Raw genomic sequence first — 26,064 nt, 5'->3', positions numbered from 1 at the left:
TAATCCAGAACACTGTGTATGTTGGTAGTGGGGAAATGTTATTCAACAAGGACAATCACATTGATGTATGGGAATAAAGGGTCATAATTCCAAAGAAGATGCTGTCCCTTCAAGGGGCTTCCAGTCTGTGTCACTGAACCCTGAAAAATAAGTGGCATCCAGCTAGATCTACTCTGTTTGCTTTCTAGTTACTCTATTCTAATCTGGAGGCCTGGGCTTCCAGTCTCCTTCAGATTGGTGACAGAATTCTGTTCCCCGTGGCTGCAGGACTGAGGTCCCTGTTCCCTTTCTGGCTGTCAGCCTGGGGCTGCTTTCATCTCCCGGAGACTGCCCACACTCCCACCACTTGGCTTCCTTCATCTTCAAAATTCACACGTGGCAATGTTGAAGCCCCTTGTGCTCTCAATCTGACTTGATCCTCTTTTGCAAGTAGCCAGAGAAAATCCTCTACTTTTAAAGGGCTCATATAATTATGTCAGGCCCACTGGGACAATCTTCCTGTCTTAAGGCCAACTGGCTTGGGACATTAATTACATTTGCAAAATCCTTTCCTGGCAGTGTTTGATTGAATAACTGGGAGAGGGAGTGTGCACTGCAGGCTGAGTATCTGGAAGACTATCTTAGAATTCTGCCTACCACGGCTTCCCTTCGGACATCAGTGGTACTTCTGCTGAAACAGCAACAAGCCAATTTGCTCTTTGTATAGAAACATCTCTCTAAAAAGCAGAAGGCTGCAATAATATTGCATGATGTATTTTTCACGAATAATATAGAACTCTTAAAAATCACTGGTCTGGGTACGATGGCACACACCTATAATCCGAGTATTTTGAGAGGCCAAGGCAGGTAGATCACTTGAGCCCAAGAGTTTGAGATCAGCCTGTGCAACATGGCAAAACTCCATCTCCACACACACACACATACACTCTCTCTCTCTCTCTCTCCAAAAAATTAGCTGGGCATGGTGGTGTGTGCCTGTAGTCCCAGCTACTAGGGAGGCTGAGGTGGGAGGATCACCTGAGCCTAGGAGGTTGAGGCTGCCGTGAACTGTGATCATGCCACTGCACTCTAGCTTGAGTGACAGAGCGAGACCCTGTCTCAAAAATAAAAAAATTTTAAAAATCATTGTACTATTTACAAAAACACTTCTAGTACTTTCACATTAAAAGGGTGACTTTAGCACTCACTTCAGCAGAGCATATACTAAAATTGGAACCATACAGAGATCAGCAATTTCAGTTAAATAAGAAGAAATTCCTTTTTAAAAAGGCTGACTTTAAAACCAGAATTCAGAAGTTAAAATCCAAGGTTCAGGGAGCCGAGAGTGGGTGATCCCTGTGTAGAGGCCAGTTGTTCTTAGCAGGAATCGCATGGCTCTGTGTGGTCCCACTGTCAGCCAAGCTTCACCCACTCTGCTCACTGAAAAGACACATTAACAGGATCACTTTGGTTTTGAATCTAATTTTGTAGCAAGAACATAAACTATTAAGACTCAACTTTTGCAAGCGCGATAATCCTATTTTATTTGACTTTACGTTCCAGGACACACGTGCAGAACATGCAGGTCTGTTACACAGGTAAATACGTAGCACAACAATCTTAAAACTAGAAACTAAAATAAATACATGAAATAAAAGCTCCTTACAAAATATTTTGGAAAATATTGCAAATCACAAAGACCAGAATAAAAGCAACCTCTAATTATACTACCCAGAGTTAACCACTGTTCATGTTTTGGTTTTTGTTTCATTCTTTTTTTCTCTCTCTACATAAACATGTTTATTAGTCAAAGTCCAATCAGGAGACAGAAACCACACAGTAATTTGGAAGGGAAAATCTATTACAAAGAACAGTTAACTATAATGTAGGCATAACTAGGAAGGCGAAACAATGCTTGAAAGAATATCCTAGGGCTGAGGACGAAAATCAGGGGAGGAACCACTTTGAAGGAGGTCCTCTTCCCCATGGCGGATTCAGACAGTGAAGGAAAAGAGATTTTTCAGCTCCATTGAATGGTGGAGTTCTCCGGGCTGCCTGACCCAGAACAGGTCCATGGTTGCGGCAAGCAGAGAACATATGTCTGCAGGACAGGTGTTCAGAGGCAGCTGGGGCACAGAGTCAGCTTGTTGGCAGGACAGGTGGAGACCTGGGGTGAGTGGTGCCCCTGTTGGGGGTCGCCGGCTGCGGATCTCTGAGAACTTGCAGAGAAGGTGCATGCTCTGGGTGTGCGGCAGGGGCAGAGGCTTCTGGCAGTGGTGAGGAGCAAGAAGAAAAACAGAATGGAAGCCCAGTAACCCCGGTGAGGGTAGTGGGGTAGCGCCTTCCTTCTGCGATGTCGCTCCTGCGCCCTCTACTGACAAGCTAAACCTCACTCTCGCTGCAAAGGAAAAAAATGCTTGAAAGATCCAGTCTACGAAGGCCGAACAAGTCAGGAAAGTAGATGCGGAGGTGGGTGGCAATGTGTTACCAAACTGAGATCACAGCATATATCTTATTTTGTAACCTGATTTGTTTACTTCAAAATATACTAAAAAATTTTTCTCAGATGATGAAAAATATTCTTCTACAATATAATTTTTAATAAGTATATGATAATTTATATTATGGAGGACCCGAACTTTTGTCACCAGTATTCAGTTTTGGGACATGAAGTAATTTCTACTTTATAGCTATTGTAAACAGTGCTGTAGCAAATATTCTAGTGGTGAATGCTTGCCACATTTGTATTTCTTTCTTTCTTTTTCTTTTTTTTTTTTGAGGCAAAGTCTTGCTCTGTCGCCAGGCGCCAGGCTGGAGTGCAGTGGTGCAATCTCAGCTCACTGCAATCTCCTGCCTCCTGGTTTCAAACAATTCTCCTGCCTCAGCCTCCTGGGACTACAGGCATGTGCCACCAATCCCAGCTAATTTTTGTATTTTTTAGTAGAGACAGGGTTTCACCATGTTGGCCAGGATGGTCTCGATCTCTTAACCTCATGATCCACCCACCTTGGCCTCCCAAAGTTCTGGGATTACAGGCGTGAACCACCGTGCTGGCTGCTACATTTGTATTTCCTTAGGATAAAGTCCTAGCAATGGGATTCCTGAATTGAAGACGTATATATTCTTAATGTTTTTATTCATGGTTTGAAATTTCTCTCAAAAAGATAGCAATTTATTTTAAAGCAACACGTCTTAGTAACACTTCTACATTTTATTTTTAAAATCTGTACTAATTTTACAAACATGCAAATGAAATGAATTTCACGATGGTAATGAAACAGTCTTGGAGAAAACAATTCTTATAACGACATTTAATAATGAGTTATACCAAAGAATGATTTAAAATAATAATGAAGTGGCTTAATAGATACAACACCAAAGAGAGTGAAATGCTCAGAACTTACAATGCAGACCCTGATTATTCCAAAATAATTTAAAAACTGGAAACACAGAACTTATTGTAGCAGACCATTTTTTCACAGAGACAAAAATTTAATAGTTTGTTCCAAAAAATTATCTTTAAAAAAGATCAGTAGTAATTAGATTTACTTGTAACTCAGAAAAATGCAGTAAAAATATCAGAAAAAAACGGAATGAAATGAGAAAGGAGGAGGGAAGGTAAGAAGGCAGGCAGGCAGGAAAGAAGGAAAGAAGGAAGGAGGGAAGGAGAGAGGGAGGGAGGGAGAGGGGAAGGGGGGAAGGGAAGGAAAGAAGGAAGAAGAAAGGAAGGAAGGAAGGAAGGACAAGAAGACAGGAAGATTTTTCCAAAAAAGGCAAGAAGGAGAGCATATTGAAGAGAAGAAAAACTAGAAGGAGAAAATACGAACGAGTATATGAATAGAACAGAAGCAAAAGAAGGGAAAAGTTATATTTTAAAGCAAACACCTCCGGCGGGGTCCAAAGTGGCTCCCGCCGGAGGTCATGGCGCTCGCGAAGGCGAGGTTATCAGTTCAAGGCTAACCTGAGCAACCTCATAAAGCTCAAACTGATTGGCAAAAAAAAAAAAAACAAAACAAAAAAAAACTCCACCTCCGGAATGATAACATTTAATGGGTTAACTATCAAAACATTTAAGTAGTAAGAACACACAACTTAAGAAAGAAAGACATACTTGTAGGAAATAAGCCTTAGTTGCCCAGTATGCCAGAGAAGCAGAGATGGCAGTGTTTCTGTGACACTTACGTGGTTGGCTTCCGTCATCCCGGAAGTAAGCACAGGAGCGCATGCTTTTCCACATGGCTATGGAGTCCCCAACACTCTGGTTGGCTATAGGATGCCTCCAAATAAATGGCACAAGTATTTCAACAAAGAAGGTTTGGAGTAGACACACTGAGCGTTTCCACCATGGGGTGGTAGAATTGACTTGATGGGTTAGTTATGGCAATGTGGTTTCTCAACAGGTTGCATGGGGTCTGGCTTGCAAAGGAGGCTGCACACAAAGTGGAAGCTGCTCATGAGAGCCAGGTCTCCCTGCAGGTGTCCTGCGTCACAGTCCTTGTAGAATGTTCTCTGGAGGCCACAGATTCATTATGCTGGAAAAGGTAGAGCAACAGACAGAAAATGCTGGCAGATGTCCATCCCTTTCTGGGCTTCAAGCGTGGTTATTGCCTAAAGCTTCTTCCTATAGGTATTTTTGCATAAAGAACTCGATCCGAGGAAGTGAGACTAAGACAGCAGAGGTCGGGACAAATGGGCTTTTAGATTATTGGGTGCCTACGACTCTTTTGAAAGAAGTCCACTGATACTCCTCTACTATTTCCCCTCATCTATTTGGGAGCTGGCAAACTGATTTGATAAAACAGCGATAGATTTGTCAGATTAAGATAGTAATTTACTTCCATTAATTTGAGAGACATCAGTGTCTCACAGTGAGAAGAAATATGGCCACCCTGGTGGGATACATTTAAATTCATTAGATTTTCTGGCTTTCATCTGAGGCACTGAGACTTTCTCCTCAGCCGATAAATCCTTTCAGTTTTTACTTCAAATGGCACCAAACAAGCACTCATCAATTTATATTTTAAATTCTCCTAACAATATCCAGTTGGATAAATCTGTTTAATTAGCAGTGGGTTGAGGCTTTCTTGGCCCACTCTACGTCCAGTTACCAAAATAAAAAAAAGGCATGGAAAGCTGCTGGTTGCAAAAAACATGCCTCCAACAATGGCAGGGAACAAGAAGAGACATTCTACTAACACATGTTAACCCAGGGAAAAAAATTTGAATATATACAAAAGATGAAATTAACAATAGATGAATGGCAAATGAGAAAGCTGCCAGTGACCAGACTTTCTCAGGAGCCAACCTTTAACAATATGGATTATTTCGGATAATTCATGGTTTGCCACTCTTCATCCTTTGTCTCTTCTGTAATATCCAGGGCACATCTTAGACAGATAATTAGGGCATTATCATATTCCTTAACTAAGTCGGACAAATTGCATGGCGCTTCGTGGAAAACCAACCTAGTGCTCTGTCATTAGCATTGTCTAATTGTTCCAAATAAAGTCTTTTGCTTTTTTTTATTGCATCAACTTTATTTGTCAATACTCAGGAAGGAGCGAATGTTCTCTTGCCTGTAGGGTTTCGTGAACATGCTAGTCACTAGGTAATCTTACAGTTAATACGGGCCACAGCATGGTAAAATGTAAGAAAATGTAAAGGTCAAAAACATGTTTCTATTATGAAAAAAAATGAATGATAATGACATAATTTTTTCAGCTCATCAGGCTCTTTGCTAAGTGCTGCTGTTATTGCCAGATCAGTAGTGTATAACAAAGAGGCGCTTTCTGCAGCCTGCTTCATTAGTCTGCCCTGTAGGACCTCACCTCCAGACCTTTCACTAATCTGTTGGCGCGCTCAATAGTCTTGTTAGTTCTATTCACTTCTTCCTGACAGCGGATTTTCTCAGCTGTAGCCCTCCCAGAGGCCGTGGTTAAAGCAGCCAGGTTTGTGTCTAGTTCCTTTAAATAAAAACAGTGAGAGACAACTTTGGACATTGTCAGAACAAGTAAAAATATTGCCGCGGACTTATTTTATGTTGCAGAAAAGTTAAATTATACAGTATGCCCAGAAGTAAACACAATTGCGTTCAGGAGCCTGTGCCAATTCACACAATGAGAAGGTGCAGTAGGGAAATGGAAGAAAAGGAGATTCGACAGTTTATGTAATTTTTGTCGTTTGTTCGAAACAGCACCGATGTGGGAAAAAGAACATGCAGACAAATTCAAAATCCTGGGGGGAAATGGAGAATGTCATTTTCCCAGAAAAATTACCTGAAGTCATGAAGATTTAATACAATTGATTTGTGTGTGCCATTAGTGCCAATAACACACTTAATACAGAGTGTCCCAAAACACTTTGTATGGAGAGCTGCCGTCAAGATGACATGCAGGGGAGGCTTTTAAGGTGAGATTCGAAGGGCTGTGGTGTATCGGTGTATGGATAGCTCAGAGGGAGGGAGCCAGGGCTGGGGAGCTGGGGCAGTGTGTAGTAGCAGAACCTCCCGCTGCTGGTGTGATGGGGAAAGGGGGCCAAGGAGGTGGGCCCTAACTGAGCCAGTTGCAACGGCAGAGCTCACCGAGGATAAGTGGAAAGAATGCGTAGGAAAATGAAGGTTGTGAGTGTACATGATGTTCAAGAGAGTTGCCTGTTTCTTTGGTGGAGGGGGATGGTGAGAAGAGGGAGATTTGGAAAAGAAAAGCCGTGTTTAAGAAGAATCATTGTTGAAATAGCAAAAGGACAATTTGTTTTTGGTGGGCGAGGTGGCTCATGCCTGTAATCCCAGCTCTTTGGGAGGCCAAGGCGGGAGGATGGCTTGAGGCCAGGAGTTCAAGACAAGCCTGAGCAACAAAGGGAAACCCTGTCTCTACAAAAAGTGAAAAAAGAAATTAGCTGGGCATGTGTGGACACCTGAGGTCTCAGCTACGTGGGAGGATCCCTTGAGCTCAGGAGTTTGAGGCTGCAGTGAGCTGTGATCACATCACTGCATTCCAACCTGGGTGGCAGGCTAGACCCTGTCTCAAAAAAACAAAAAAGAACATTTGTTTTCTGTGTGTGCTTGTTTCTAACTTGCTGTTCTCTTTCAACAAATCATCTGCTCATTTAATGTTTATAAAGAACTTCCATGAAGAAAGGAAACTGTTGATGCCCACACAGCATTTGGGAAGGCATTTATAGACACAGCATTATGTATAATTTTGTTCATGATATTTTAATGAAAAAAATTAACACTGGAAATAATAGTAAAAACGATGATAACTCTCCCCCGATATGCAACTTACATGAGCATCTCAAAGTCCCTTTGGGGACTACTGAGCTGTCATAATAAGTGAAACAGACTGTTTTATTATTTATTTATTATTTTTTGAGATGGGGGTCTCATTGTGTCACCCAGGCTGGAGTACAGTGGCACAATCTCAGCTCACTTTGGCCTCAACCTCCCAGGCTGAAGTGATCCTCCTCCCATCTTAGCCTCAAGAATAGCCGAGATTACAGGCACATGCCACCATGCCTGGCTAATTTTTATTTATAGTAGAGATGAGCTCTCCCTATGTTACCCAGGCTGGTCTTGAACTCCTGGGCTCAAGCAATCCTCCTGCCTTGGCCTCCCAAAGTGCTGGGACTATAGGTCTGAGCCACCACACCTGGGCACCATCAGTCTACTTTATATCTTGGGAAACTGAGGCCAAGTGCCTAACAGGAAATGGGAAAGAATCGTTTACAGAACTGAGGAAAGAAATTAAGTCAGTATTCCTTGGGTGTGTAGAATTATTTTTTAGGCTGGCCCTGATTTAGCCACCACTGAAAATTCCTCAAGCAGTTAAGCAGGCCCCCTCCAACCCTCCACAGTTTCTACACTTCTCCCTGCTCCCCAAACAGCTGGCTCTTAGTTATGTCCCTGCAGAGCTGATCTGGACCATTTAACCAAATTAGGATGAAGGACCGGATACTGCAAAGGCTATCTAATATGTCTTCAAACTGCATTGACGGCAGCACATCTGGCAAGGTGGACAATCTTTCACCAAGAAGAACGTTATCCCTTTTCCTTCTAGAACCTTCTTGTTAAACAATCTATTAGACAATTAGGCTGCTGTATCCCTCTGCAAGGCTGCCATGACAAAGCACTGCAAACTGGGCAGCTTCAGCAACAGAGACGGTACTGAGCCTGAGGCACCGAGAAGCCCAGATAATTTGTTCCTGGGAAGAAGGGAGGAGAGTGCCGTGAGCCAGGCTTGTATTTTAATCCTCCCTGCGAGAATGGACCTGAGGGGACCGTGGTCCTCATTCCTCCTGGAAGTTGTTGCAGTGGGTGCCCTGCCAGAGAATGGGCTTTGATTCTCACTGCCTCACTGTCAGGCAGTGGGGGCAGTACGGCTCCCATGAGCCATGAATCCCCTGATATTCTTCACCCTCATGTGCACATCAACCCGCCCCTTCACTGAATTGTGAGGGCATGAGGTCAGGGGCCATCTGGACCATCTTTTTACCATCCTCCCCTGCAGTTCACAGCACTGTGTCCAGCTTTTAGTAGCTGTTATGGGTTGAATTGTGTTCCCTCAAAATTCTGGTACTCCCAGTACCTCAGACTGTAACTATTTGGAGATAGGATTCATAGAGACCTTTACATTTTAGCAGAAGTTAAAATGAGGTCCTTAGGATGAGTGCTGAGCCCATATGACTGGTGTCCTTAGGAAAAGGGGAATTTTGAGACAGAAATGCACACATGAGGGAGGACACCATGAGAAGACAGAGGCAAAGGTCAGGGTGATGTTTCCACAAGCCAAGGAACAGCAATGATTGTCAGCAAACCCCCAGCAGCTCAGGAGAGGCATGGAGCAGATTCTCCCTCACCGCCCTCAGAAGGAACCAGCCCTGCCAACACCTTGATCTTGTCCTTCCAACCTTCCGGAGCCATGAGACAATTAGGTCTCTGTTATTGAAGCTGCTGCCTAGTGTGTGGTACTTTGTTATGGGAGCCTTGCAGAAGAATACAGCAACCTATTTGTCTAATAGTGTGTTCTTGCATTGCTGTAAAGAAATACCCGAGACGGGTAATTTATAAAGAAAAGAGGTTTAGTTGGCTCACGGTTGGTTCTGCAGGCTGTACAGGAGGCATGACAGCTTCTGGGGAGGCCATGGGAAACTTTCAATCATGGTGGAAGGTGAGGGAGAAGCAGGCACGTCTTACATGGCCAGAGGAAGAGGTGTGGGGAGAGAGGTCCATCTTGCTCATGAGATCTCATGAGAACTCACTCTCTAGACAGTGCCAAGTCAGGGGTGGTGCTAAACCATTCATGAAGGATCCATCCTGTGATCCAATCACCTCCCACCAGGCCCTACCCCCAACACTGGGGATTGCAACTGAACACGAGATTTGGGTGGGAACCCAGATCCAAACCATGCCAGGGTGACATGTGCGTCTGCAACTAAGGTGCGCTGGTGTGCAGGGCAGCTGATACTTGAGGTCAGGAGGAAGGGAGAGCACCAAGGGCAGGCATTACATAGATGAAGATGCTGGCTTCAGCCCAGGTGCCCTGGGGGCCCCTTTGAGACCCCATGCTGGGAGCAGGGGACAAGGGTCTCCTCAGCAGTCTCTGCGGCTCTGAGGGAAGACTCTGAGGATTCTTCCCCTTGGGGAAGACTGGGCCCAGACATTTCTTAACTGTCTTCCTTGTCTCTAATGAAAGTCCTTCCTGCCGGGCCATTCCCTCCTCCCTCTCCTCAGTGCGAATGGAAAAGAGCAGGGAACTCACTGGAACTGCAGGATGCTCTGGAGACTTGAACCTCTTTACTGACTGTTACCAAATGTCAAAGATTTTTGTTCAAAAATTCTTTGGAATATCATTTGTGTTTATTTTGGAGGGAAAGGGAAAAGGTGGAAATGGAAAAGAAAGGAAAGAAAGAAAGAACACAGGAATTCAGGAATTCAGGGATTGCTGTTGAAGAGAGGGATGGGGAGGAGGGTGTGTAAGAGCCACTGAAACCTGAAATCCCTCTCTAGACTTTCACTGTTCTTCTTTCATTCAAATCTATTCCTCACATCAGCGGTCGGGATTACACTTCCAAACCACAGGCCGATCCTCCAGCCAGCCTTCATCCATGCTCCCCTACCTCCATGGGAGAGCATGTGGCTGCCTTGGCTGGCCACCCTGGAACCTCTGTGGACTGGCTCCTGTCTACCCCTCCAGCTTCGCTCCCTGCTTCCCTACCCTGCCTCTACTCCTGCTTCGCAGAATTCCTTTCCTTACTGAAGCTAAGCCATGCTAGTTCACACCCGAGAATCTTGCAGATGCCGTTTTCTCTATTTAACTTGCCAGGCTTCCAAAGTAGCTCCTCATTTGAGTATGCCATCTCCTTCGCAAAAGCTTCTCTGAACCCCAGTCAGAGGTCGTCACATCTCCACCCTCTGTTGAGTGGCACAGCCTTGTTGCTCATCAGGACAGTACAAATAGCATTATGCTGTCAGGACAGGCTTCTCTCCGACTCCCCCGTGGGACTCCCGTGGGAGGGAAGCTTTGTCTTGGGCGTCTTGGAGGCCCCTGTGCCCAGCACCAAGCCTGGCCATGTAGCGGGTGCATAATAAACCTCTGCTGAGTGAATATTTGCAAGGCTTAGAAGAGTGGGAAAGAAAGACAAAACTGAGAGAGAAGGCAGAAGACTAGGTAGGGGAAGGAAAAGACGGGAAGGAAGAGCAGGAGCTTCTGATTCTCCACTCTGCGCGCCCTCCCTCCCCGACCCCAGCTTACTGAATAATTGTGGGTTAGCCACGAGGCACCCCTCTGGGAAGGGGGGATATGGACACGTCGGATGCAGTGTCTCTGGTCCAGGGCCCCCAGTTTGGGTAGTATTGCAGGGGTGGCGTGAGGAGGCGGTGATGAGTAAAAGGGAAATGATAAGCAAGTTCACGTTTACTGACAGTCACGTGGGGAGGGGGCAGTGCTAGGAACACCAGGCCTGCAGGAGTGGAGGTATTCTGATAATTGAACAGGTTTGCTGACCAAGGGTGAGGAGTGGAAAGCAAAGAAACAACAGTGGGCCAGGGGCGGTGGCTCACCTGAAACCCCAGCACTTCAGGGGTGGAGGCGGGGCAATGTTTGGAGACCCTTATCTCCACAAAAAATAAAACTAAATTAAAAAAAGAAGAAACAATAGTAACTATTAATTTTTTAAAAGATTTTAATTCAGAGTGCCAGAATCCAAGTAACTATTCATGTTTGGTTTGTAGAGGAAAGTCTTTTATTTATTTATTTATTTTTGAGACAGAGTTTTGCACTTGTCACCTAGGCTGGAGTGCAATGGCGCGATCTCGGCTCACAGCAATCTCTGCCTCCCAGGTTCAAGCAATTCTCTTGCCTCATCCTCACAAGTAGCTGGGATTACAGGCATGCACCACCACACCCAGATAATTTTGTGGTTTTAGTAGAGACGGGGTTTCATCATGTTGGTCAGGCTGGTCTCGAACTCCCGACCTCAGGTGATCCCCTAGCATCAGCCTCCCAAAGTGCTGGGATTACAGGCATGAGCCACTATGCTCGGCTGAAAGTCTTCTAAAATTAGTATTTTAACATTTTCCCTCATATCTGAAACTAACAGAACTTGTAGAGTGTTTCTTGAGATCTAAATTTTCTGATTCTTTCTAGAATATTTGTAAAGATAGTTGAGCTGTTTGATTGGCCAAGAAATATAGAATTTAGCCCCCTGAGCAATTTCCTAAGATTGGATATTGTTCATTGTATCTGCTATAAATCTTTTATGGAAAAGATTTATAATTTTATTTCGGAAACTTACTTTCTCTTGTTTTTCATCATCCTCTATTCATTTGGGTTTTTGTAAGTGAAGCAAAGGAAGAGAGAAAAAGAGAATTATTTTGAATGCTGTCTTCTACCCGCCCTCACACCGGGGTCTATGTCCCCGGGGAGAGTTGAACTCTGGTGGCAGAGATGCCCACTCTCCTGGTGAAGGCAGCAGCAGCTTTTCCAGCATAGGGAGTAGTGCTACCAGCCCACATCACACTGCAGTTCCTTTAGAAGGACTGGAGGCTTCAAGCTGGTGTGATTTGCTTTTAGGTCCTCTTTTTTGAGTCTGTTTCGTGTGACTACAGTCTTTTTTAACGTTCCGAAAAAAACGGTGCTAAACACATAAAAGATAATGTCATTATTCTCCATTTTTCCATGGGGCTGATGACAAAACATACCCCTTTCCTTACAGGATGTGCATATTAATCTGATTAATATGAAAAAAAATTAAGAGTCCAAGCCCTGTTCTTTTTCAGCCCCCCTCTTTTTTTTCTTCTTTCTTTCTTTCTTTCTTTTTTTTAAGCATTGCCCTTTTCAAAACAAGGGGAGATTCAGTATCGTTCCCGTGCCACAGTGATCCAGCGGTGTCACATCACTATGGCAATTGCTGCCCAGGGCAGGAATGAAGAGCAGCTGTAATTGTGCAACGCCTTATTGCTGGTGCATGTCAATCAGAACCTATGAATTGAGAAAAATTTGCTCTGTTCATTCTGTTAAATGATGTATCCAATTAAACCTGTTAGAATTCATGATCTTCAGTCAAGGTTAAATGAAAGTAGTTACTCCTGTCAGCTAGGTGATTAAATGCTGCCTACATCAGGCACATTTATGTGCAAAATTAAAATTTTGGTATAAAGCATGAATCTTTATGCATGCCAGTTAATTATCTTGCGGTTCCTACACTTATTAAATGCCCACTGCATTTCTTCTTAATCATCAGCTTCCTTTCAAAACTTATTTCATACTTCACATTACACCAGATTTCAATGTTTAAATGAAATGCCTTACCAACAAAAACTTCCTCTTTTTGTGGGCTTGGCTGTACTATGCTACTGAAAATAATCACGATGAACATTTTCTCATTATTATGTACAATTATTTCTGGAAGTCAGGTTGACTAATGCCAAGACATTCTGAAAGTGATTCTGTTCCTTCTGGACCAAGGCTTGGTTTTAACTTGGGATTCAGGTTACTTTTCTGTGGCAGGTGGTCACCGTACAGTGACTTGTGCTGATTGTCATGCATTGTTTCTTTTTCCTTTCTGACATACTTTGCATATCTACAGAATGAGTTCATATGTAATAACAAAATGATTTACATCCAAAATACGTTAGGGCTGGGTGCAGTGGCTTATGACTGTAATCCCAGAACTTTGAGAGGCTGAGGTGGGAAGATCACTTGAGGCCTGGAGTCTAACAAGCCTGGGCAACATAGTGAGACTCCCCCACCGGTCTCTACAGATTTTTTTTTTTTTTTAATTGGCCATGTGTGGTGATGTGCACCTATAGTCTCAGCTACTTGGGAGGCGGAGGCAGAAGCCCAGGAGGTCAACTCTGTAGTGAACCAAGATAGCACCACTGCATTCCAGTTTGAGTGACAGAGCAAGACTTTGTCTCCAAAATAAATAAACAAAATACATTAGAAACAGATAGAGTAAAATATTGTCTTTCTAAAAAATAAGACGAAGACCTGATCATGTCAAGTCTCAGGCATACACAAATGTTGCTTCATCTATTGGGTATAAAATGAACGAAAACTACAAAGTGGCAATGACGTGATTCCATCGTATCCATGGTTCTCCAGTGCTGCGTTTTCAGAGGAGGAAGACGTCATGAAACACTCCATCAAATACTTCTCCTAGAAGCATTTCACACTACGGAATACACCTTTTTTTGACCTTTATTTATTTTTACTAAGAAAAACTCAATAATAGTTGCATAGAATATTTTTGTTTTTGAAACAAAGTCTCAATCTGTCACCCAGGCTGGAGTGCAGTGATCTCGGCTCACTGCAACCTCCGCCTCCCAGGTTCAAGCAATTCTCCTGCCTCAGCCTCCCAAGTAGCTGGGATTACAAGCACCTGACACCACGCACAGTTAATTTTTGCATATTTAGTGGAGGCGGGGTTTCACTGTGTTGGTCAGGCTGGTCTCAAACTCCTGACCTTGTGATCTGCCAGCATAGGCCTCTCAAGGTGTTGCATAGAATTAAAAATTTTGCAGCATACTTTCCCCTACTAATGTTATTATTCCAGACATTTGTTTCTTTCTGTATGAGGCAGATGATAACCTTATACATTTTCAAATGTAAAAATAAATTCCTACTATTTAATTAATTTATAATAAATAATACCAATGGCGCCAATGTAACCGAAATTAATTTCCATTTTGTTTAATTCTCTGTGTCATGTTTAATAGTTTCACATCTTTTATAACCACAAAGCAATCATGAACCACCAGGAAAATACCTTTAAAGATGAAAGGTTTAAGTCCTCCAGTTAGTTGTTGCAAATATTTAAATAAAAATACTTCCCACACTAGAAAGTTATGAAATATTCCTCTTAAATGAACTTGAAAGGGACTGATTTCCATGAAAATGAAAACAGATTTATTAACAAATGAAATGGAAGAAATGTTTTTCCCTGAATAATATTAATGAATTAGCCAGTGGTTGGTGACACTGAGCAGCTGCCTTTAAGAAAATGTGTTAGAAATTAATCTTCACTGCGAATATGCCTCAGACATACCCTGTGTCAATAAGGCTGTCCTAGTATTCTTCCTGGTTTTATAGCTCTTGATAATACATGCTAATATTCAAATGTCGGCATTTAAAAAAAAATGGAACTCTAACACCAATGAGTTTAAGAAATGATGAAACTTGAGCTCAAGTGAATATATGTCCTTTCATTTGTTGCAAAGACCAGACTTATAGGGGTGGGTGAGTGACTCCCATCTGGGGAATGGGGAGTGGGGCTGTCTGTGTGGAAGAGGTGATTCAGGGAGCCTTCGGGTACAAGACTATCTTCAAGCCCTCCAGTGACTATAACCCTTATCCCAGCCTCAAGAGAGATGCAGGGTTCAGGTGGCTTCTCACCTTGTTAATGCTCTTTGCTTCTGATACTAGTGCCCTCTCCTCACCTGCTCCTCTATGGTTACTGCTTGGATCCCGCAGTTCTTCCTCATGGAATCCACCCCTAGGTCAGATCTCAACTCCATTCAGAGCTGTGGGAGGATAGAACATTAGAATTGGAATGAGGGTTGAACTGGGCAGGTGGTACTGGAGACATCCACTTAAAGAACCTTTTAAACAGAGTAGAAATGTAAGGGATGGAGGAAATTGTATTTAGGATGCATTTCAGGGAGAATAATGCATCCAGTTTGAAGGAATCTGTTGATGTACCCTTTAGGGTCAGGGAAAGGTCTGGAGAACTCTCTCGTGCAAGGAGCATGCTTGAGTTAACCACAAGTGGTGAACAAAGTGCCCTCTGAGAAGGGGAGGGCCAGCTAAATTCAGGGCTTTGGCGTTATGCAAGGGACTGTCACGGTGTCCTCTTACGCACTTTTATGCAGCGCTCTCTCTTTTTTCACTATATGAATGCTGAATGATTCTTTAAAGGACACTGACTTAAAGTGGTCCCCAACGAGGACCCAGGGAACCAGCATGTCTCATTCTGGCTCTGCAGGTTGGGTGGGATTCTGGTAAAGACCGGTGTAAGCTGGAGCTCCCCTGAGTTCCGTCTGGAGGGCTGGGAGGCTAGGGGAGCGAATGCATACCGCCACTGGGCAAAACAGTGTGTGTGGTGAAGCCCAGGACCAGTGAAGAGCAGAATGAACAGATACCTCTTCGAGTTAATTCTCATAAACTGGCCTTTTGTGTGTGTGTCACTATGTGTGTATATTATGAATTCGATGTTAGAAAAGCACTATCTTTCCTGAGAGACTACTTTCTTTCTTTTCTTTTCTTCTCTTCTCTTTCTTTCTTTCTTTTTTCTTTCCTTTCCTTCTTTCTTCTTTCTTCTTTTCCTTCCTTCCTTCCTTCCTTAAAATCATTTAGAAACAGGACAATTTTCTGTTCAAATGGTTGCTGTCCCTACGTGGCTTAAAAGCTCCCAGTGGGAAGGACAACAGCCCTCTCAGAGGCAGAGTGGCCTCTGTCTGTGACAAATATTCACCTATGGGTATGCTTTTCTGGCTTGCTTTATAGCTGGCTTTGCAACTTGGAGATGTAACGTAGCTTGAAATCAACCGTGTGCTTAGCCCTGCTTTGGTCAGCCCACCTAGTGACAGATTGGGCTGTTCTGTAGCCCTGCTGCTTTCCCGGTCACACAATGCCATGGCAAGTAGAAGGACTGGGTCCGGTTTAATCAAAGGCTTTTGATTGTACGAAGCTTAGAGCCTCGTTCCAACAGGGAAGCCTCTTCTGGGACAGGGGAAGAAAGGGCTCAGTGTGTAGCACACACACACTGGTTTAAAGCTCCATGCAGAGAGATCGATTCACCTAAATCTGCCTGGCAGAAATATCAGCAGACCACCACTGCTCACAGGGATCACCCTGGGGATGGCAGGAAGCCCAAGGAAGGGCCAGCACTTCCTTTCAGGGAGCTGCTGTCCGGACGATGGGGTCTGCTGCTCTCACCAACTCACACTGCCTCCATCTGTCTAGTTCACCTCCAGGTGGCGGTGAATCAAACAGCAACAGGTAGTATTGCACCTTGGAGCTGGTACACAGGTTGGCATACACTGGCTGGCACGCCCCTTTGCACTGCATGGCAGAAAGGGAACAACTTCAAAGGCACACACTGGTAGAGTGTGTGTTTCTAGTCTGACAGCTCCTGACCTGAGGTCAGAAGGGGAGTCAACAAATAGGTGCCTGCCCCCACCTCACCTTTTTTTTTTTTTTTTTTTTTTGCTTAAAATTGAGATGAAAAGAATTTCCACTCTCCATTTGGGCATAAATCGGATGGTTTATGTAATGTCTACAAAACAAAAACACTAGAACTCTCATTGGCTTTATTGACGTGCTGTGAATAATTTTCCAGTGAGTGAGAGGTTTACGTTGAACGTTAAGTAAAGAAGAAAAAAGCAAAGTCCACCATAACAAAGCAGGCACCATAAAACGGACAGCTAGCAACTCTCTCTGGTGGTCTTTGATTTCATGGTAACCTGCGATGAAATGTGTGTGGGTTATATGGCTTTATGGGCAGATAATCGGTTATTTTAAGACAATATGTGCTTGGTCTTTGTTTATGAGTGAGAGGATTCTTGGTGCTCTCAGATTCACAGTATTCAGGGGTACTAGGTATGCAGAGACACAGAGAACAGTTAAAGGTGGGTGTGGTTTGAAATTATTTATGTTTTGCCATAAGGATATTTACTAAAGTATTGTTTTCATTTAAAATGTGTACAATATGGCAGTGGTTACATCCAAATTGCATTTATTTATTTATTGAGACAGAATCTCATTCTGTTGCCCAGGCTGGAGTGCAGTGGTGCGACCTTGGCTCACTGCAACTTCCACCTCCTGGTTCAAGTGATTCTCCTGCCTCAGCCTCCTGAATAGCTAGGATTACAGGCACCTGCCACCAGGCCCGGCTAATTTTTGTATTTTTAGTAGGGACAGGGTTTCATCATGTTGACCAGGCTAGTCTTAAACCCCTGACCTCAGGTAATCTGCCCCCATCGGCCTCCCAAAGTGCTGGGATTATAAGCGTGACATACCGCACCAGGCCCCCAAATTGCGTTTAAACTAAAAAAAATTACAGTAGATCGCTACAGTTTCTCAATGTACTTTCTAAAGGGGTTTCTTTCCCTTCAGCCAGGCATGACCTAGTGTAGGGAAGTAGTTCATACTCTTTCTGTAGGTTTGAACCAACATCAGCATTGGGAAACTTTGGAAAACAAATTGAATACAGAAGAAAAGGTAGAAAGCTGCTTTGAAGAAAAAGAAGAAACCAGTGCACTGCTAATAACAGCTAATAAACACTAGAAAGGACAAAGAAACCACTTCATGGCTGTTTGTTAGACTGGAAGAGCTCTGCGACACCCTCAATGAAATGTTGGGATTGCTGCTTTCCCTGTGGCACTGTGGCAGGATAACACAGAATGGCATTTCCCCTCCACTTTTCTCACACCCATTTATGCCATGAGGTACGAGGCGGTTTTTTGGCCCTAAGAGGTGATGGGGTGGGGGATGAAGGTCTCAATGAAGATCTAAGCTGGGTTTATGTATGAGACAGGACATATTGGTAGAATACTCGATATGGTAGAAGCAGCCTCTCTGCTGCCACCTGTACTCCCCTAAAAGAGTTAAAGAAGATCAAAATAGTTAGAAGTTAGTGACCGTCTCTCCCACAGGGGTTCTACGTTGCGCCCGTGTTCCATGCACACAGGTGACAGACCCTCGGGCAGGTTAGGAGTTCTGCTTGCCTGGCCGGCAAGGCAGTGTAGAGCTGCGGGTGTAGCCACGATGGTCTCTTATTCCTGTGCAGCGAGCAGGCAGCTGGGGCTGAGGCCACCTCCCAGAGCATTTTCAGCCCCCAAGAGGACACAGAGGCCTGAAATTCTTTCCTTCATGGCCCACAGCAGTTTAGACATGTCAAGAGCTAGCAGACCTAGGGTGTCTTACAACTAGTGTGGGGGAAGGCAGTCACAGGTACAGGGTGAGTGGCCTGGCTGGAGGCCAGATGCGAGCATCACCATGCTGGTGGGTACCAATATGAAGAGATGAAGACAGCTGAGAACCAGGCCAGATCCCTACATTTCTGAAGATGCCTGGTGGACAGATGGAGGCTGAGGACCCGAGGCCTCCCCGCCAGTGGAGGGAGCATAGATGACATGCTTCCTCTGGGAGAAGAGGAGACTCTATGTTGACCAAATTTACCATGAATCAATTAGGCAGGCTCTGATCTATGTTCCTATGAATTGGATTGGAAAACACTTTTCCTCTAGAGGACAGAAGGAAGGCTTGAGTTTCTATTGAGACAGGTACTCGGTTCAGTTGCAGAAAAGTAAAGAGTTACAGTTTCTGAAAACCTGAGTATGGAGTAAGAAATATCATACTCATTACAATACCAATTCAACAATGAATTTGAAACAGCTATTTGGAATAGAAGAGACACAGCCAAATGCTTGAATTTCATTTGAAAACCTTTAAGATACATGATTAGCACAGCGTCACAGTTGTAACCTGTACAACGCTGAATTTATCTCATTTTCTTTGAGCCCTAAATTTAAAACATTTATTTATTGGTTAAAATACCTATTAAATACATTGTGTGTGTGTGTGTGTGTGTGTGTGTGTGTGTGTGTGTATGAATATATAGGTACAGGGAGGATAAAGTCACATAAAATGTCTTCTTTGACCTCAAAGAGCTTAAAGTTTATCGTTTTGCAAATAGTGTAGAGATATTTCACTCAACACATTTATGCCAATAGAGTAAAATTAAAGCAAAATGATAAAAACATCACTGAATGTAAGTAAAATAAGAATCCTAGCTTAGGTTTCATGTATATTGTACTACCATTAAATGACGAAGTTCGTTCAGAGTTATAAATATGACAGGCAGCATGGCAGAATTCAGTCCACAAGCTCTGGAGTCAGGCCTCCTGGGCCTGGATCCATACACACTGGCTGTGTGCTTCTGGGCAAGTTACTTAACCTCTCTGCCTTTTTGTTTCTTCAGTTGTAAAACGGAAATAATAATAGGACTATTACCTCATAGGAATTATTATGAGATTAAATGGGGTATCTTATATAGAGCACTTTTTACAGATAGAACAACACCAGATGCATGTATGTATTTATGCATCTGTATAATACATAGCAATGCGTATATTTTTTAACATGCTTTTTCTTTGCTGTAACCTAAAAAACTATTCTATTCAGTTGATGCTATACTGCAGAATATAAATATACCTTTGAAAAGTCTTTTTATTTAATTCAGCAAATGAATTATATTAATCCCATACATTAAAAAAATGGTAGCCCAAATCATCCCCTTAATATTGTTTTTGTAGTTACACATCCAGTATGAAGTCCCACAGTTTGGAAACTGCCACAAACATTGAGAAACATACATAGTAAAATAGTTTTAAAATGAAGCACCAGATTTGGTTAAATATATGTCTTTTTGAATGAGCTGTGTGATAAGAAGGAGGTGGTTGATAAAGGACAAGAGAAATGCTAAATATGCATCATGACAAACAGTGAAAAATTAAGGATTGTAACTCACATTAATTACATTCCAGCAAGATGAATAGGCTGCTCATCATTAATGAGAACATACACCTTTGTCTAAGTTTCACATCCACCTGTGATGAATGTGCTAATGGGGACAAAATACATCATAGTAACATTTGAATTAACAGCACGCTAATAGATTGACATATGAGTATGAATAAAGCATTTAATCATATAAACTATACCACACCCAAGAGCAAATTTTTCTCTTGCCTACATCACATCCAAGTGAGTGTAGAAAACATTAGAGACTTATTTTAAAAAATGTACTTAAGACACTGTCCACATTGTGTAATATTATATAAAAAAGAATTTGCTTATTACATTCCAATGAACTTAACTAAGGTGAATAAAAAGATTCAATCTAACTCTGATGAGATAAAGGAACATCAAATACTGTGTTACACAAGTTATAGCATTGTGTCTCATGCATGTGCTGCCAATGAAATGTTATCAGTTTAATACCAAACACAAAGTGTGCTGAGCTAAGGTCAGGCTTCTGTTTTGGGGAGAGTTTTACGGAAAGTCAAATCCATCCTTGTTTTGATAACCGGTATCGTGTCTATAGCAGTAGACTAGCACCTCATAAATAAGGCAGTGCCACGTTATTTTGATGGATGTTGGATTCCTAATATATTAAGTAATATTATTTAAAGCTGTACCACTGTGATTATTCTTGGAGGAGAGCAATTACGCATATATCACAACAATGGTGATAACAAGCATATGTGTATAATCTAAATCCATTTCTGGGTGAAGAAAATACATATGCTATGTGATATTTTCAAGCAATCCCAAGATCATGTATAAATAACTCTAGTCTTTATTCTTGTTTTAGAATTGTGAGTTAAAACCATTTGGTTGCATAACAGTAATAGCTAGAAGCCCTTTGAAAAATATTATAAACCATCAGTCATTGATTCAGCCACTGAGCTCCTATTAGATGTGTACAATGGCAGTGCTCAGATAGGCATGTGGACACTGGCAACAAGGTTTTAGCCACGGAGGAGCAAATAGACTCATTGCGGAGGACAGAAGTACCAGCAAGTATGCTGAATGTCTCAATCGCAAACCTAAGCTGTGTGGATCCTAGCATGGAGGGAGGAAATTGCTTGGAGATAGGGTAATCACTTACAATAGGATAGAAGGGGCCGGGTGCAGTGGCTCACGCCTGTAATCACAGCACTTTGGGAGGCCAAGGTGGACTGGTCACGAGGTCAGGAGATTGAGATCATCCTGGCTAACATGGTAAAACCCTGTCTCTACTAAAAATACAAAAAATTAGCCAGGTGTGGTGGCACATGCCTGTAATCCCAGCTACTCAGGAGGCTGAGACAGGAGAATCGCTTGAACCTGGGAGGCAGAGGTTGCAGTGAGCCTAGATCATGCCATTGCACTCCAGCCTGGGTGACAGAGTGCGACTCCATATAAAAACAAAAAGCAAAACAATGACAACAACAACAAAAAAAGCCAAGAGGAAAGAAGAATCTCCTTGGGCAGGGGGATAATTTCAAAAATTTTAATTGACAAAATTGTATAGATGTATGTACAGCATGATGTTTTAAAATCTGTATACATTGTGGAATGGTTAACTCAAGCTATTAACATATGCCTTACCCCACATACTTACCATATTTTTGTGGTGAGAGCATTTAAAATCCACTCTCCGCATTTTCAAGAATAGAATACATTGTTACTAACTGTAGTCATTGTGTTGCACAATAGATGTCTTGAACATATTCCTCCATCTAACTGAAATTTTGCATCCTTTGACCAACATCTCTCCAACCACCTCCCACTCCCAGCCTCTGGTAATTAGCATCTGTTCTCTACTCCTGTGAGTTTGGCTTTTTTAGATTCCACGTAGAAGAAAGATTATGCAGCATTGGCCTTTCTGTACGTGGCCTACTTCACCTAACATAATGCCCTCACTGTTCATCTGTGTTGATGCAAATGTCGGGCCTTCCTTATTTTATTATTATTATTTTTAACTACTCCCTTGAAACAGCATGAAATTTTCTTATTTTTTTAAAGGCTGAATAGTATTTTATTGTACATAAATACCACATTTTTTTTATTCTTCCACTTTGAATGTTTAGGTTAATTTCATATCTTGACTACTGTGAATAATGCTGCAATAAATATGAGGGTGCAGGTATCTCTTGGAGATACTGATTTCTTTCCTTTGAATCCATGCCCAGTAGTGTGATGGCTGGATCACATGGTAGTTGTATTTTTAACTTTTAAGGAACCTCCATATTGTTTTCCATGACTGCACTAATTTCCATTCCTATCAACAGGAATGTGATAGGAATGTGTGAGGGTTCTCTTTTCTTCACATCCTTGCCAAATCTTTTATCTTTTTGATAATAGCCATTCTAACAGGTGTGAGGTGATATATTATTGTGATTTTTATTTGCATTTCTCTGATGATTAGCATTTTTCCCTATACTGTCACCAATTTATATGTCTTTTGAGAATTGTCTTTTCAGGTCCTTTACCCATTTTTTAATTGAGGTTTTTGGTTTCTTGCTATTGAATTGTTTGAGTTCCTTATGTATTTTGGATATTATGTTTTTGTATGAGTCCTTTTTCATGTTGCTGATAAAAGACATACCTGAGACTGTGCAACTTACAAAAGAAAGAGGTTTATTGGACTTATAGTTCTGCATGGCTGGGGAGGCCTCACAATCATGGCAGAAGGCAAAGAGGAGCAAGTTACAACTCATGTGGATGGGAGCAGGCAAAGAGAGAACCTGTGCAGAGAAACCCGTTTTTAAAACCATTAGATCTGTGAGACCCATTCACTATCACAAGATAGTGCATGAGAAAGACCCGCCCCCAATATTCAATCATCTCCCACCAGGTCCCTCCTGCAACATGTGGGAATTTTGGGAAACACAAGATGAGATTTGGGTGGGGACACAGAGAAAAACCATATCAGTTTTTATTAGATGTATAGTTTGAAAAGATTTTCTCCCATTTCATAGGTTGTCTCTTCACTCTGTTGACTGTTTTCTTGATTGTGCAGAAGAATTTGAATTTGATACAATCCTACATTCACTTTGTTACCCATGCTTTTGAAGTCATATAAAAAAATAATTGGCCAGGTGCAGTGGCTCACACCTGTAATCCCAGCAGTTTGGGAGGCCGAGGCAGGTGGATCACTTGAAGCCAGGAGTCTGAGATCAGCCTGGCCAACATGGTGAAACCCCATATCTACTAAAAATACAAAAATTAGCTGGGCGTGGTGGCACACACCCATAATCCCAGCTATTAAGGTGGCTGAGGCATGAGAATCGCTTGAAGCTGGGGGACAGAGGTTGCAGTGAGCTGAGATCACACCACTGCACTCCAGCCCAGGTAACAAAGTGAGACTGTCTCAAAAAAGAAAAGAAAAAGAAAAAGAAATTGTTGCCGAGACCAACGTCATTGCGCTTTTCTTTTTCTGAGATAGGGTCTTACTCTGTCACCCAGGCTGGAGTGCAGTGGTGTGATGTTGGCTCACTGCTGCCTCAGCTTCCTATGCTCAAGTGATGCTCCTGCCTCAGACACCTGAGTAGCTGGGACTACAAGCGTGCACCACCATGCCATGCTAATTCTTGTAAATTTTTGTAGAGACAGGTTTTCACCATGTTGCCCAGGCTGTTCTTGAATTTTGGGGCTCAAATGATCTGCCTGCCTTGGCCTCCCAAAATGCTAGAATTAGAGGCATGAGCCACTGTGCCTGGCCAGAGCTTTTCTAAAAAGAAAAAATTGGAGTTCATCAGGCAGCTATTTCTTTTTGCCTCCTTCCCTAGACTTATGCTCAAGGGACTGAAAAAATATCAACATTAAAAGCAGTCTTCTAAAATGTCTTGACCTAGAGGAGCTCAACAGTGTAGCCTAGAAACAGAGGGCATCTAAAGTCTTTCATCCACTGGGGGTTACAGGTGGAGTCCATGGGAGTGAGGAATAGACAGAGTGGGAAACTGGATATAAAAATCAAATCTACACAAATAATTACAATGACTATATGACAGTGAGGTAAATATAACATGCTATAGGCAGACAGAAGATAACAAAAAGAATCCTGTTCTTAACATTTGTACACATTTTCACAAAGGAGGTGATATAAGTTGCATCCTGAAAAAAGGATATGAGTTTTTTAGACAGAGGAAAGAGGAGAATTTCTAGTAATGGAAGAGAAGGCACAAAGCCAAGGCCATGGATATTTAGAGGAGTCTATATGATTGGTGTATAGACTGCATGAAGCTGGAAGTGAGAGAGATAGGGCTGGCTACAAAGTGTAAAGTGTAGGGTAGATCATTTAGAATATATATTCTTGTTTTTGAGAAAAAATACTATTCATCTCCATATCTATAGGAAAACATTTGAGGAAGAACAAAGCAGACTGATTTATCTACCTATTGCATAGTGCTTTCATTTTTTTCCAACAAATATATGGAATATTTTCAGCAAATGTATCAGATTTGAGCTAGTTGCTGAGAATTATCATAGGAAACAAGGTACAATGTCTACCCTCCAGAAGCTTGCAGTCTACTGTGGATCAGAAGAAAATAAACAGGTGGAGTCAGTCAAGGGAAAACTTGCCAAAGCTATCATGTGGTAGACCTAGGTGTTATAAGCCACCATAGGGGAATGTAAGAAGTCTGAAAGTGAATGGCATATGAGGTAAACTTTCTAGAAGAGGAAACATTTCAGTTGACATAAGAAGGATGGTGAAGTTGGATAGGCAAAGGTATAGAATTAAAACAATCAATTTCTGAGGTCTTAAATATCTGTCTACTCTCCACCTCATTGATCCCAGTACCTTACTCACAGTAGGCCATGCCTGCTAGTCACAGGTGCTATTGTTGCATTAACAAACCCCTCCAAAACCTAGCCATTTTATTTATGGATTCTATAAATTAGATATTTGATGCAGCAGGAATGGCTTTTTTCTGTTCCATGATATCTGGGGCCTCCATGATATTTGAGAAGAAGCCAGGTGTGACCAGATGTCTAGGGCTGCCATCATCTAATGGTGTCTTCACTCATGACTGGGTGATGCTGGATGTTGGCTGAGGCTTTATATGGACTGTCAGCCAGAATATTTACACATTAACTAGCTATTGGAATACCCAGAGGTGCGCACTGGCTAGCACCCACCCATGTGTTCGTTGACTGGTGCTGGCTATTGGTCAGAGCCTCAGTAGGACTGTCAGTCAAGATAGCTACATGTGATCCTTCCACGTGATCCCTCCACATGGGCTAGCTAGCTGGGTTTCCTCACAACATGGCAACTGGGCTCCAAGAGCAAGTCTGTCAAGATAACAAGACAAAGTGCTTGGCGTTTTGACGATCTAGCTTCAGAAGTCACACAACATTTGTTTCACAGCACTCTGTTGTTCAGGAAGTCACACTCACTCTGATTCTCAGAAAAGGGACATAGATCCCTCCGCTTGATGTAGGAGTGTCAAGGTCACATGGGACACAGACCATGTGGGATGGGAGGTATTGCTCTGGCTACCTGCGGAAAACATGATCTGCTCTAGCACTCAACAAGTATCTGTTGAATGAATGAATAACTTTCAAAAATTGTGTTTGAAACTAATAACAGATAATGAAAGACTAACAGACCTTTTAAAAAGGAAATTTCTGAGGCCATAGCAATCTCTTTTTAAGACATTGTCTCACTGTGATTTAGACATGTCCATCATGTTAACTACTTAGATCAGCATTTCCCAGAATCTGTTAGGAAGAATAATCTCATAGATAAAAATTTCATAATCAAATCAAATGCACAGAATGCTGCATCTATTTGCTCTTGTATCAATTATCTATTGTTATATAACAAACTACTCCCTGAATTACTGGCTCAAAGTAGCAAGCATTTTATGGTTCATGCTTCTGTGGGTCCGGAATTTGGGCAGGACTCAGCAGAGACAGTTCATACCTGCTCCTTGGGCTACTAGGTGGGGTGACTCCACTGGGGCGAGGCATCTCAGATGGTCTCACACTCAGATTTTAAAATTTTTACTTTACCTCTTCTTCCTGCGCCCTCCCC

General features: G+C 42.5%; 1 long non-coding RNA gene across 1 annotated transcript in view; it reads left to right on the top strand.

The window, feature by feature from the left end:
• Positions 1–2,126: 2,126 nt before the first annotated feature.
• The window catches only part of LOC128932365 (uncharacterized), a 50,054-nt gene continuing 26,116 nt past the window's right edge, over positions 2,127–26,064 (top strand). Inside the window, exon 1 of the long non-coding RNA XR_008482117.2 lies at positions 2,127–2,448. This is a non-coding gene — a long non-coding RNA (uncharacterized LOC128932365). The remainder of the gene's footprint in view (positions 2,449–26,064) is intronic.

Source organism: Callithrix jacchus, chromosome 6, assembly GCF_049354715.1.
Source record: "Callithrix jacchus isolate 240 chromosome 6, calJac240_pri, whole genome shotgun sequence".
NCBI lineage: Eukaryota > Metazoa > Chordata > Mammalia > Primates > Cebidae > Callithrix > Callithrix jacchus.
This window is presented reverse-complemented; position numbering and strand designations above follow the sequence as displayed.